Source organism: Corvus brachyrhynchos, unplaced genomic scaffold (assembly GCF_000691975.1).
Source record: "Corvus brachyrhynchos isolate BGI_N302 unplaced genomic scaffold, ASM69197v1 scaffold3, whole genome shotgun sequence".
In the NCBI taxonomy this organism is placed as follows: domain Eukaryota; kingdom Metazoa; phylum Chordata; class Aves; order Passeriformes; family Corvidae; genus Corvus; species Corvus brachyrhynchos.
This window is the reverse complement of record NW_008237619.1, coordinates 1,419,889-1,433,460: the sequence shown is the minus strand read 5'-3', so window position 1 is coordinate 1,433,460 and position 13,572 is coordinate 1,419,889.

Sequence of the window (13,572 nt, the reverse complement as noted above, 5' to 3'; positions counted from 1 at the left end):
TTCTTCCACCAGATGTAGGTTTTCTGTTTTAAAGCAGAACTTAAAAATGAAAACTATGCAAGGAGCAATTTACAGGCTGTGTTACCACTGGGCCAGGAAGTGAGGGCCTGAAGAGCTGAACTTAGTCTGCACAAATACTTGAGTTCTGCTTTTCACCCTCCATGAACTACATCGGATTGATTGTGCACAGCCTCTGTGCACTCTTATCTACTGCAGTTGAATTTGGACATCCTTTAGAGTAGGAGATGAGATCTAGCCAGGCTGTGCCAGAAGAATTCCAGAAGTGAAACTGTATGAGCCACCATTTGCTGGGACATGCTCAGCAAGCCATGAGGATATCACATTACCATATCTGTGCCCTCAACCCTTCTCCATCCTTATTGGAAACTTCTTGTGAGCCCTAAATGAGCTCCTTCTTCTGTCTCCCTCAGAAAACTAGTTTCTGCTGAATCAGGGGGAGGAGAGGGAGCAGAGGTTAAATGATTTGCTAAGAAGCTGTTTGTTAAAAGCAATGCATACAGCTTGCTCAACACTTACTGTGCCTACCAAAGCAGCATGAGAAGATATAAGACTATTGATAAAGAGAAGGAATCTCGACCAAAGATCCTGTTCTCGAACCTAAAACTAACTTAAACCAGCCTTGAAGTTTGGACTTGGGCCAGGGACATAAAGAGCATGTGCAGGGAAGCAAGGTGAAAAGCTCAGAATCAGGAAGACTCTTTACTTCATGTGAGGAGGACTCTTACTTCATCTCGGAGACCCCTGCCCACGACCACCAGACAACACTGCGCAAGCGCAACGCGGATGTAAATGACTTTTGGGCTCATTGTAATACGAGGTGAGGCGGGGCTAGGTAATGAATATGTATAGGCATATTGGGAAACTCAATGAATATGGAACTTGTAACCCAATAAATACCACGCTGAATGCAGCCATCCGCATGCATGACTTTGGAGGAACTATCCCCCATGCGTCCCAGCGCTGGAATAAACATACCTACTTTACTACTTATTCCAGTAGTGGAATCTTTTCGGCCTATCACTGCCTTAATAATTTTAGGAGAGGAATGATCTTATCAAAAAACATGAACATTTTAACACTGTCAAATGTCCCCACCAGATAGAGAAATTAAACTCCTAGGTTGTTTGAATTCTTGTCTTTTCACCCCTCACCCTTTTCCCTCGTGCATTGACTGCATTAACAAAAGTCTACTTTGTAAGTTGTCCAAGCTATTGTTACGTCAACCTATTTTGAAAGGCCCTTCAAAAACTGGAAAGTCACAAAAAGTTTCAAAAGCTTGGAAAAAAAAATCTCACGCTAGATCTTCACCTGCTTCACTTACCAAGGGAAAGGCACAAGGAGGCTCAGAAAGGGTGGAAGTTCATCCTCAGGAGAAAAGACCCAGAGGCAACAGAGCCTTGTTGTCTATCAGAGGTCCATGGCTGAAACCTAAAAGCAGGCATATTTCATTTCAAAAAGAGCTTTAATGGTGGGAATGATTAGGTGTTGAGACAAAATACCAATGAAAGTAATAGAGTGTTCCTCTTCAGATATTTTCAAATTGTGAGCAGATGCCTGTTGGAACACAGGTTTCAGTCAAGCACAAGTTATTGGGTTCCTTATTGGAGTATGCAATTTTATGGTCCATATTATATGGAGCTCAGAATAGATGATCTTATGGCCCACTGTGACTTTAAAACCTAAGAAATAGGTAGTTCTGGATCAAAAGGAGCCAGGTTTCCTCTGGATTTGTATCTTGAGGCTGACTAACTCTGCTGCCTAAGAAGACACAAAATCCAACTGAAGGCTTTCTCATTTTATAGCTGTGCTTTTAAAAAAGCAGACTCTATTTTCAAGTTGTATTTGTCTGGCTTCAAAAGTGGTTATGGGTCTGCCTCTCTCTGCTTTGACTGACTAGAAAGCCTTGCTGTCAGGGGGATACCAAGCAAAGCCTTTTTGTCCTCTAATCTCCTGCAAGAGTGGTTGAGCTTGGCTGATAAGAGTCGGATGCTGTTACAGTGGGAATGGACAGACATGAGCACGCACACATTCTCACAGTCTGACAGAAAGAAGTTTGCAGTAGCTTCCTTTCTCCACACTAAAAACAGAGAATGATGTAAGTTAACATTAAAGGAAAATTTTTCTCTTCAGATGGAGGCTTTTTGAATACATTGTTTGTCAAAGCAGTTGCCTCTGATAGCAATCAGATGGCCCTGAAGATCTTGTCATGTTAGGGTTATATACTAAATATTCATGTTAGCCTGACCTTATTTATTCTTGTAAAACATTTGTAAAATGTGAGAGCCAGTCAGTGCAGAAATCTGGTCCCTACTCAATTTTCATGAGAGGTTGGCAGCTCACCCTCTGTAAGTAAAACCTAAAGTGGAATTCATTGTCTACATCATCTAACCCAGTTAGGATTCAATTAAGAGCATTTCTGGGCTGCATTTTAGGAGTTAGTGTCTGTCAAGATTTTACTTTGGGTTAAACCTTCCTGTCTCCAAGTCATGCTGTGTGGAAAAGATTCCCTCTTTGAAGGAATCCATCTTCCCTATATTTCGCCCCACACCCATGAGGGTGAGCTTGGTATGTAGCAATAACAATTTGTCAGGATGGCAAGTTCAAAGCTTCTAACCTACTGCCAGTGTGAAGCCCAAGAGTGAGGTCAGGACTAATCTCAGACTTCTGACCTTCCGGTCACATCCACCATTACTGGAACAGAGGACAGAAGTGGAAGAGCTTATTTTGAACAGTTTTAGATTTCAGGTGAGGTCAACAAAAGATTTTCCCAGATGGAAGAAATCAAGAGGATTATATAGCACATATTAGGGAAGATGAAAGGCATTGTGTAAAACAATCTCCTCCTTAGCCTAGAAAGGAAAGTCTAACTACCAGGGTGACCTTCTGGTAATGGCAAATAAGCCCAAACCATCAGAAAACATAGCAGAAACTAGGCACTGTCCTGGAAAAAGCAATGAAAAAAATTCGGAGTGACACTGCTGGGACTTGCAAAAGCTCCCAGACAGAGTATGCTCCAATCTCTTAAACCAGTGGGATTTAGATAATCCCATGAGGCATCTTTTTGCATTTTGAGCGGCATGAATATCTTGGTAACCCCACTGTGGGAGCTTGATTTGCCACATTTTGAAAAACTTTGAAAAATAAGGGTTATGTGGAAATTAAAAATATTTGGGCACTTCACCCAGAAGAACCACACTGAAGGACATCTATGCAGCATCCAGCCCAATTCCAGCTCAATAGCCACCAACAGACCTGGTATCACCACATCATTTTGCAGAGATGTGCCAGATACATGGGCTTGGGAATTAAAACCAGATTTCCTGACTACCAGATCTGAGCTGTTGATTAAATGGAAAAACCATCAAAAAATAGATTTCCATTTCTGAAACCACCTTTTGGGAAAATGACAGGATTTTTTGTGATATGAATTTTTCTTTAGAGGGAAGAAGAGAAACCCCATAGAGACGTGACTGGAGTCTTCCCCTCTCCAGTTTCTCCTATATGCCCTCTTGTAGCTTCTCTTATACCTGGATTTGCCTCAGTGATGTCCTGGAGGAACAGGAGCACTAATGAGTCCTTTGCTGGGGATACACCATTTGGACTGGCAATGAGATGTGTTAGCATCCAAGGCTGTATTTCATCTGTTCACAAGACTGCATCAGTAGAAGACTGATGATAAGTTACACAGAAGAGAAACCAATGCTGCCTTTTTAAGAATAATACAGAAGTTTTGCTAATCTGAGATGACAGATATGTGAACACTGGTGGACACACAGATCTCATGGGCACTAGGAAGGAAATCCAGCCCCAAAGGGTATTTGTTGCTCTATCCAATGCACTCTGAAAGGTCTTGTACAAGAGATCTTGTTTTCTATTCCTTGGACACTTTCGTTAGTGTTTTGGAAAAGACAAGTAACAGGAGATGATGCTGTCAATCTCTGTGCACGGGATTTTATCTGGGTTACCTGGGCTATTTTCAGCTCAGAGTGGATAACTGTACTGTATGGGATTACCATGTATGTGTTGCATTTATTAGTATAAATATAAATGTTGTTACAGGCATAAATCGAATTCAAATTTAGACTTTTCCATGTAAATTCAAATGTATATCTGTCTAAACCGCTCTCTTACATATGTTAGAAGCCGCTCCTGGAGAGAAAGGGTCCTGGCTCTCTCACAAATGCCTGCTTGATACCCACCTCCAGGGCCAAGGACCCCAAAAACCTTGCTTCAGTACCATCAAGTTGCACACCTGCACCCACAAGCTCCCAAACTCGAGTCAATCAGGCCAGAATAGCCTCGCTTACCGGCCGTGTAACATCTTTTCACAGACTTCAGAGACTGTCAAATGACAGGGATTCAGTGATGATCTTGGGCTCCAGCTCCTCTGCTGGTGGTGAGGGCCCTAGTACCTGGTCATTTTTAACCGGACATACTGATTTGGTTTTATACTTCCTCCTCTTCACAGGGGTGACTGCTGCTGGCTGTGATTGTCCTTGTGGTTCAGCTGGAACCTGGATGGTTGTAACATCTGTTGGTTCCATGGCTGCACTATCCACCTTTCCCTCTAACTGCATGTGGTACTGCCGGGCAGTATCTATGGCCCCTGCAGCAGGTTTCTGGGCAGCATTTCTAGTCTCTGGAGCAGATTTTAAGTCAACCTCATCCTGTTTTTAAATGCTGAATGGACTGTATTGAATAAACTTAGCAAAAACATCAGCAAGAATATTGTATCTTTAGCATTTAGAGGGAATTTAAACCCTTCAAAAGCTGTTGTGGTAGGCCTGAAGAAGTGTTGGGAAAAACACCCCTCTGCATTCCTTCCCCACAATAGGTCCCATTATTACTGAAACCCCAGGGATATGAACTTAGTGCACACAGCTATCTATCTATCACAGTCTAATTCAAAAAGGGGTTTGCAAGCACTGAATTCAACTCATTCTACAAACTTGGTAACAGTGGCCTTAGTTGTAGGGCCCATGTTTAGATAATGACTTACAAATAGAAAAAACGTAACCAGGATCATATGCCAACTGAATCGAAGTAAGCTGGCCCACATGGTGATGCCTAATAAAGTTTCTATATCCAATACACAAATGGGTCACCAAAGAACTGTTATTCTCTTTTCATCCTTTCCTCTCGAAGCCGCACATTGGGTGCCAATTAATGTCTTGGCTTAAAACAGAAATGTCTCCCAAGCAAGGCAGGAACCTTTCTGGAAGGAAAAAGAAGATTCCTCCCTCTAAATTATTATAACTCTGAAAATTATGGGGCTTCCAGGCCAATATGTAGGAAAAGGAATAACAGTTCTTTTCTATAAAATATACAGATATCTGAACAGAACAAACAACAGAACAGTAACAGAAGTTTCCCCCTCACTAAGCAGTGCCTCGCTTCCCCTTGGTGTAATTACGACCACGGCCGGCAGCGGGTGCAGCCTCCCTCCCCCTGCAGTCGGCAGGGGGCGCTCTGGTGCGAGCTCGGGACCTCCCCGCAGTGGCGGGGCCGCTGCCCGGGCACGCGCGCGGCCTCCGTGGGTCGCAGCCGGCGCCGCAGCCGGGTCGGTGTCTCTTGCCTGCAGCGGCCTTGCAAGCAGGCGGCAGGGAGAGCTCCACAGCAGTGCCAAGCAGCTGCGCAGGAGAAGCCCATGGCAAAAACCGCCTCCGCTCTCAACTGGGAGAGGATTGCCCACCCCCATCTAAGAACTGCCAGACCCCCGTTCCGCCCTCCCCCAAATCGTTACAGTGGTATATACCGCAGCGATTGGCTACTCCTTTTGTTTCTTAATCACTGTCTATTAACCTAGAAAGCCACCCCTTCCCCCCTTTCCAGCGTCTCCCTGACGTCAATGGGAAGAAATCCCCCGAGAAACCTAACACACATCAGTATCATAGCCAGCATTGTACTTAATTCAAGTGTTTCGTGGAGTTTTTGCAGGCTCGGGCTAGAAAATAAATTTTGTTACAGATAGAATGAGACGTGAATGCTGCAGACATCTCCCAGATCATCCCTGTGAAATCCGATTTGAGCACCTTTTCCCCTGACTTCTGGTGGAGCAGCCTCCAGATAGGAGAAGGGTGTGATGCCTCTTGCATGAAAATTACCATCAATCAGCAAGGAGCATCTCATGTGGTTTGTGTACAACTCCTGCACTAATCAAGGTGTTCTCCTGGATAGATGAGCCCACCATGTCTCAGGCAGATGACCACTGGACTTCCAAATGAGCAAGATAAGCAGCGTATTTTCAATTGCAATCCAAAGAACTTTCAGTCTGCTGTAGAAATGACTATAAATTATAGTAGAAACGAGTCTTAGCAGGAAATATGGGTTGCTGTGTCCAAAAATAGCAGCAATAGCACAATGAAAACAAAGTAGTTGATAGCAGGGGGAGCGCTAGTCAAGCCGTGGATTTTTGACTCCTGTTTTACTCATCAGATTAAAGTTGGAATATTGACAGAGTGAAGAATGCTTTACCATTGGGAGCAGCTTGATGGACAGCAGCATCAGGGAGGATGGACATTCCTTTGAGACATTGCTCACTGGGCTGATCAGAGAGAGCTTCTTGCCAAAGAAATGAACACAAATCTTTGGGGACAATTCATTCTTTATACAACCCAAAGGTGTTTTTGTTTTTTTTTTTTTTGCCTTACAACCTGTTACTTTTCTCTCCATTTCACTCCAAATGCATGGGGACCCATTTGCTGTAGGCTGTTTTGCCTGGTTGTTCTTCTTAAAGCTTTTCCCAGTGGTGGCATGCAGTTGTTTTTCTTACAGATGTGGTATTAGCTACAAAAAAGACACATAGTTTGATGTGGCAAATTCTAGTATATTACCTGAATCCATTTCTTAGGAAGACATTATGTCCTTTACGTACATGGAGTGCAGTATATGGACAGTTCCATCTCTGACTTGGGGCATCCTGTTGCATTCAAATTCACAACATTATTGTATAACAGCAAGTGGTCTTTAGTGTCTCCCTGTTGCCAGGTTGTTTTTTGCCAAAATACTGTCTGCCTTTGAAATGGCAATCATAACATAATTGTGAGATAGATGGGAGAGAAGTCCTATTACAAACAATTAGTGTAAGGACATATTCTAATGAAAATCCTTGCCTAGGGAAAAACAATGTGTGATGTTCCCACAAAGCTATGACCAAAATCTTCACTTGTCCTTCTCCTTTCCCCAGTTTTTTGATCATTGACATCATTTATAATATTAATATTTTATTTATAATATTTTGTTCATGTTTGCTCAGATGAAAAGGATGACATACAATCTCCTCCATTACAAATGTTTGTTTCTGGATTGATTTTTCTCAGAAAATCATTTGATCTCTTTTTAGGAAGGCAAGCAGAAAGCGATTTAGGTGTCTCTATTGAGAAAAGAAATGTGAGGTACTGAGTTGTTATGAATTAGCCTAATTTGATTTAAGGAGAACAGAGTGGAAATTAGGACCTGGCATCTTTCTTCTTCCTCAGATGTAATGGAAGATGGAAATCATAAATATTGAAAATTATCTGATATGATACAACAGAGATGCCGACAGAATTGTTCTTTAGTCATGCTGCTTATTATACATGGCTTTAATATCACAGGAAAAAACCCCTCCTACTTATTTTACTAATTTTTCAAGTTCCAGAAAATAAACCATAACTGTTGTTATTCAACCAGTTTCTCTTCATGGGAAACCTTGAGCACTTCAATCAACTTCCTTCAAGCACCATTTTTTAAATCTGCAAAAACCACAATTCTCTACCTCCGAGCAAAGTTCCAAACTTAGGAAAGATCACCTTCCCAGCTCTGAAAACATTATTTGGGGAATTTTTTTTTTTTTTTAAATGCTGGACAATGTTTAAAATTAAAGTGCTTTGGGCAATATTATTAACAAGATGGCTCCAGAGATATCAGAGTGGGAAGTGATGCCTTTCCTGGTCTTAAAATCAGGAGTCAAACACAGTTAGAAGGGAAAAAGGGGTATTTATTTTAAGCATCCTTAGGTGCACCACGTCCAGGTGGAATGCGCTGAAATGCACACCACAATGCACACACGTGATCCATTGGGTATAGCATTATAGGTCTTACTAATTAGCATATCTATCAAAGATTCCCCAGTGAGAGGCTCGAGTGAGCCCCCTCCCCAAGGAACCTTCCCCTGGATGGTTCTATCTTAGTTTACAAAACGTGTTCTGGAGAGGACCTTGGTGTCTGGGGCATTCTGATCCCTAACTACAAAGCTTCTAAAATGTTTAGTCTCCTAGTTTGACAAGTAAGTCTAAGAATGTAGGCAAAAAACCACTAAGAATACAGAAGTTATAAAAAGGTATAACAGGGGTATAAAAGAAAAGGCAAAAAATCATCATGGCATCAGAAGGACTGGGAGACCTGTGTGCAATACTGTGTTGTGTTAGTGTCTGCCTAACTCCAGTGATGACTCAATTTATAGAGGCAAAATTACTCATCCCATAGCAGTATGTTTGGCACAAGCATGAGGAATTCACACTTCTGTAACCAAATGCACTAGCAAGCAGCAGAAGCATTGGGAAGGCTTGTCTGAGTGATATTTGCTTGGCTTCACTTTGGCACCCATCTCCAGCTCCTGCTGAGCCCATATTAAATGGAGCAAAAAATCAAACTGTTTCATACTGATTTCAAAGGAGGCGAGTTTTCACAGCTCTCTACTCATTTCTAACAAGCTGTGCCTACAGCAAGTCCCTTCTGGGTCTGGCACAGCTGCTGTCAGCTCTTCTACCAAAAACTAGTAGCCTATGACTGACGATGTATATAATGAAGTATTGCTCATTTTTTTTTCTTGGTTTTCCTTGCTTGATGCAAAGCCCACTGTAGGTCCCTTTGTTCTCAGCAAGAATGGAGATTAATCATTTTTATAATGAAAGGCAGACTTGAAAGACCTCCTTTTGAGATGAGCTAAGGTGACTGCAGAGTGGGCTGCAGGAGTGGTGGGCAAGTGATCTGGTTTTTTTCCCCTTGCTATTTGCTTTTCTATTATGAAGGACGTATTTGGGACTGTGCATGGCAATTCTCAGCCAGGCTGAAATCAGTGTTTTCACCTACTGAATATCAAATTGCCTCTGCTGAGGATCAGCATTCAGCACCGCCACCAGGCATTTCACAGCACATTAATTAATTTGGAGATCCAATCAATACACCTCGTTATCCTGGCAGTACTGCGATTCCATGCCACTGAATGCAGTCTGACATTTCACACCAAAAACCCTGACCTCCTCCAGTGCTGATGGATAATGCAGGTTCCAGTAGAGCCTGTTGTGACCAAGACAGCTCCCTGTGGAACCTCAGAAGACCTTTTGTAAATGTGGTCCACAGTTCCTGCCAGCTTTCTACCTGTTGCCTGGTTGGCCTTAGCTGCCACCCAAGGGCAAAGAATCCAGCACCAGCTTGTCAGTGAGCAGCTGAACAGTGTTTTCTGTATTTGCCATGCATGTGCATTACTTGGGGTCATAGAATGCTGTGGGTTGGAAGGGACTTTAGAGACCATCCAATTCCAAACCCCCCTGCCATAGGCAGGGACAACTGCTAGAACCAGGTTGCTCCAAGCCCTATCCAACCTGGCCTTGAACACTTTCAGGAATGGGGCAGCCATAGCTTCTCTGAGAAACCTGTGCCAGGGCCTCACCACCCTCACAGGGAAGAATTTCTTCCTAATATCTTATCCAAAATTATTATTTTTTAGTTTAAAATTATTTCCCCTTTTCCTATCACTACATGCCCATATAAAAAAGCTGCTATCCCTCTGTTATAAGCCCCCTTTTGTCACTGGAAGCTCTAAGCTCTCCTTGAAGCCTTCTGTTCTCCAGGCTGAACACCCCCAGCTCTCCCAGCCTATCTCCAGAGCAGAGGTGCTCCAGCCCATGGAGCATTTCTTTGTCCCTTCTGAGGACCTGCTTTAACATGTCCATGTCATTCTTATATTGGAGACCCCAGAGCTGGATGCAGAACTCCAGGTAGAGTCTCATGAGGGCAGAGTAAAGGGAAAGATTCACCTTCCTTGACCTTCTGGCCACCTTTCTTTTGATGCAACGTATCAGCACACCATTCCCAGAGTCACTGCAATACTGGGGGAATGCATGAAGCAGAAAACAAGTTCCAGGTCTAACTCCCATGCCCTAAGGTCTGTTTAATATAAAATCCTCTCATCAAGGGCATATCAGATATTAAACTTTGAAGAACAAGATACTACACTTGGCCAACATCAGCAGACCAAATTCGTCCTTTCTTTTTGCTTGATTCCTTCAAAGAGTGGATAGATACAGGTAAATGACCCAGCTGGTGACAATACTTGTTATTGTCTTGTTAATTCTTAGCCTGGAGCTTGTGAAAGGGAAAAGCTACAGTAAAGCCACTTCAGCTCTCCTTCTGCTCATCTTTGGGACTTTTCAGACAATGTTAAGCTCTGTCCCTTGCTGGAATGGGACCGATTCATAGGAAATTTTGGATGCAACCCAAGGAGTGTTTTGGACTTTCTTGTCCCAGACTAAGATGCTTCCATGACAGCAACATCAGCTGCCTAAAACCAACCCCCCACCCAACAACCAGCAACACAAACCGAAGCAAGTCCCTGGTGCCAACAACGTTTAAAGACTCCATCAGAACTATAAAGTACTTCATTATCAGCTGCGAGGCACATGTCATCACTCAAGGTTTGCAGTAGGGTAATAGAGATCCAAGCTTGGAGGCAGTACTCTGATCTTGCACATTCTGTGTGTCAATGATCTTGAGAAATGTGAAGTTTTTTACAGCAGGTAGCAGCTATTGGAGGTTTTGTGTTAACATGGAAAATAAAAAAGGTACAGGAAGAGCAAAATTATTTCTCTAAAATGGAGACTGCCTTCATTCATGTGCTGGCTGATTGCATACATCCATATTCTGCAATGCAAACGCCTTCTCATACAGTTGTATTTCCATTTGGCTTTGTTCCCCAGTGTAAATCAGTCAGTCTGGCACAGTGCTGGTGTCAGGTATCAGCCGGGTGCTTGGTTTCAGCCCAATTCCTCAAAGTTTACCATAAATAAAGACATAGGGAGGCAGCAGCTGGGTGTCATTTCTTCCCCAGACCCTTGGCAGCTACATGGGACTCTTGTGAGAGGGTCTTCAAATAGTGTTGGAAAAACCTTCCATATAACTACAATAATTTAAATAAGTGACTAGCCTGGAGAATATCAGAAGACACACAATTGAGATAGCAATGCTCAAAGGTAATCTAAAACACAATTAAAATACGTTAGACTTTCTGTGTTTTGGTTGTTTTGTTCTGTGCCAGTTTGGGATTGGATGGGAGGCTTATTCCATAGGGGAAACCCAGAGTATGATTCGAGTCCGTGAGGTCAGAAGGCATATGACGACTTTCTCTTTTCCACTCACTCTTTCTTCTTCACAATGGTTTTTTTCACTAAGAAATAAAAGAGGCTGAGGAACAACACCTCTTTCCTTCCCCATGAGGCTATCATGCTTTCCATTTCCCACCAGTGATAAACTCTTTTTTTTTTTTCCGTAGGAAATTAGAAGAGAAAAACTTAGAACAGTTGAATAGAAGCAACCAAAAAAGAGTAGTTTTTCTTTTTCCATTGAAAAGATGTTTTTAATACCCCCCCAAAAGGTCTGATAACTGTTTTACCACCCTCTTTGCAATTAACTCCTTTTTTCTGAGTTACTCGACACAACTTGTTCAACTCTGAGCATTTCCTAGCAGAGTATAACCACCACAAAATTTTGTTGCTCCTGTTCCAAACCTGCAGAAGACCTGGTGTGATGGAAATCTTACCTGCTAATCAATAGCAGATTGGTGTGCATAAGGAAAGTTATTCCCACCACAAACCTAGCCTATCAGGACCTGTCCTTACAGCAGAGCTGGGTATGAAGATTTCTGTCCTGCTTTGTGCCTCAAATAGGGTAGCAGATGTAGAGAACTTCTGTGGTTCATCACCACAGAGATGCGCCTGCAAGCTTATCTGACTGCTCATGTCTGGGTGTCATATGTATGGTCTCTGCTCCATCACCCTGTCCAACCTCTCCAGGAGAAGTGAGCCTTTTTCTGCCTGGGATCATCATTCCCCAGTACCTCCGTCTACCCAGTAGCCCATCAGTAGTCCCCTGACTGCTCCTGGGAACAACCACCAGGGATGCACTGCAGGGGAAGGGAGCAATGCTGTTTCCATAGAATCAGCAAATGGTTTGGGTTCAAAGAGATCTTCAAGACCATCTTGGTCAAACCCCCCTGCCATGGGCAGGGACACCTTCCACTAGACCTGGTTTTCATTTCCCACCAAATAACGCTGTGATCCTGTGGTCATTTTTGGATACAGGTATGCAGGTTGATAATCTTTAATTTGTGCCATAGGACAGACACACACATCAAAACATCCTGCAGAGGGTAATTTATTTGAAGGAGAGAAGTATATTATGGAGCAAGGGATGGGGCAGAAGATGACAGTTGCCTGGCATTCACAGTCAAGGGTGGATGCAGTGAAGTTAAAGAAGAGGCTAAACTCATTTCCTAGCAGTAGCTGAGGGATAGGAGAACTAAATAGCCATAAGATGATGGCTTTGCCAGCCACAAGTTTGTGTTGTTATAACTGTTCTGCAGATGAACATTCTGGTGTAGCATGTGGTTGACGCAGATGTAAAAGTTATTGGTTAAACCCACTTAACTCCTCTCTCTATTTCAGCCTTTTCTTTGTTGCACTTCAAGAATTTTTTGCCTTGCTCTGTTTTTTAAGCCAGCTTCAGTTTTGGATAAATATTCTCTGTTTCTTACCACAAATACGTTCCTGTTTAAATGTCAGGACTGACTATTTAGGAGATTATCAGCCTCAGGAAAAAATTCAACATACTGTAATAATATGCCATGACACTGGTACGTTCTCACCATGGGAGTGGATGTTTATGCAGATAACAAGAGCATCAGGAAATAGAATAATTGGCTTTTACAATACAAAGAAAAGCAGAGATTTTGAAAGGAAGTAAATCTTCATTCTCTGTTACAGCGGGGATTACTGTAACAAGCATATATCAAATCAGGAGTCCCGTGGAAAGGAAGTATATATGGACAGATTCGTGGTAGATGTTTCAGAAATGTTTATTTCTCCAGCCGCATGGCCGGGGCTCAGCTCAGGAACCCTGCAGTCATGGGACCCGAGGGTCCTTGGCCACACCAGGGAACACAAACCAACCAATGGGAAATGAAGCTGACCGGGGGCAGGGAAACCCCGTGTCTCCCCCCCAGGGCCCATCTCCCAGGGCTCCATGGCAGGGGGAGGGACCCCAACATCTCACCCGTTTTATTTTGATAAAAGGAGAATGAAAACAACTGGATAAACATAACAAGAACAGTTTCAAGACAAAACAAGCCACCCTCCTGAGTCTTTAAATGTCCAAACAGATTCTGTGGAACATCTTAGGGCTGACAGAAGGGAGACAGAACTCTCTGGGCATGCTTTGTGGGGAAACTGAGGCAGGAGAGGGTTTAATTTCTTCCCTCCCCCTTTTCATCCCCCCTTCGGCATCGGAGAGGAATTG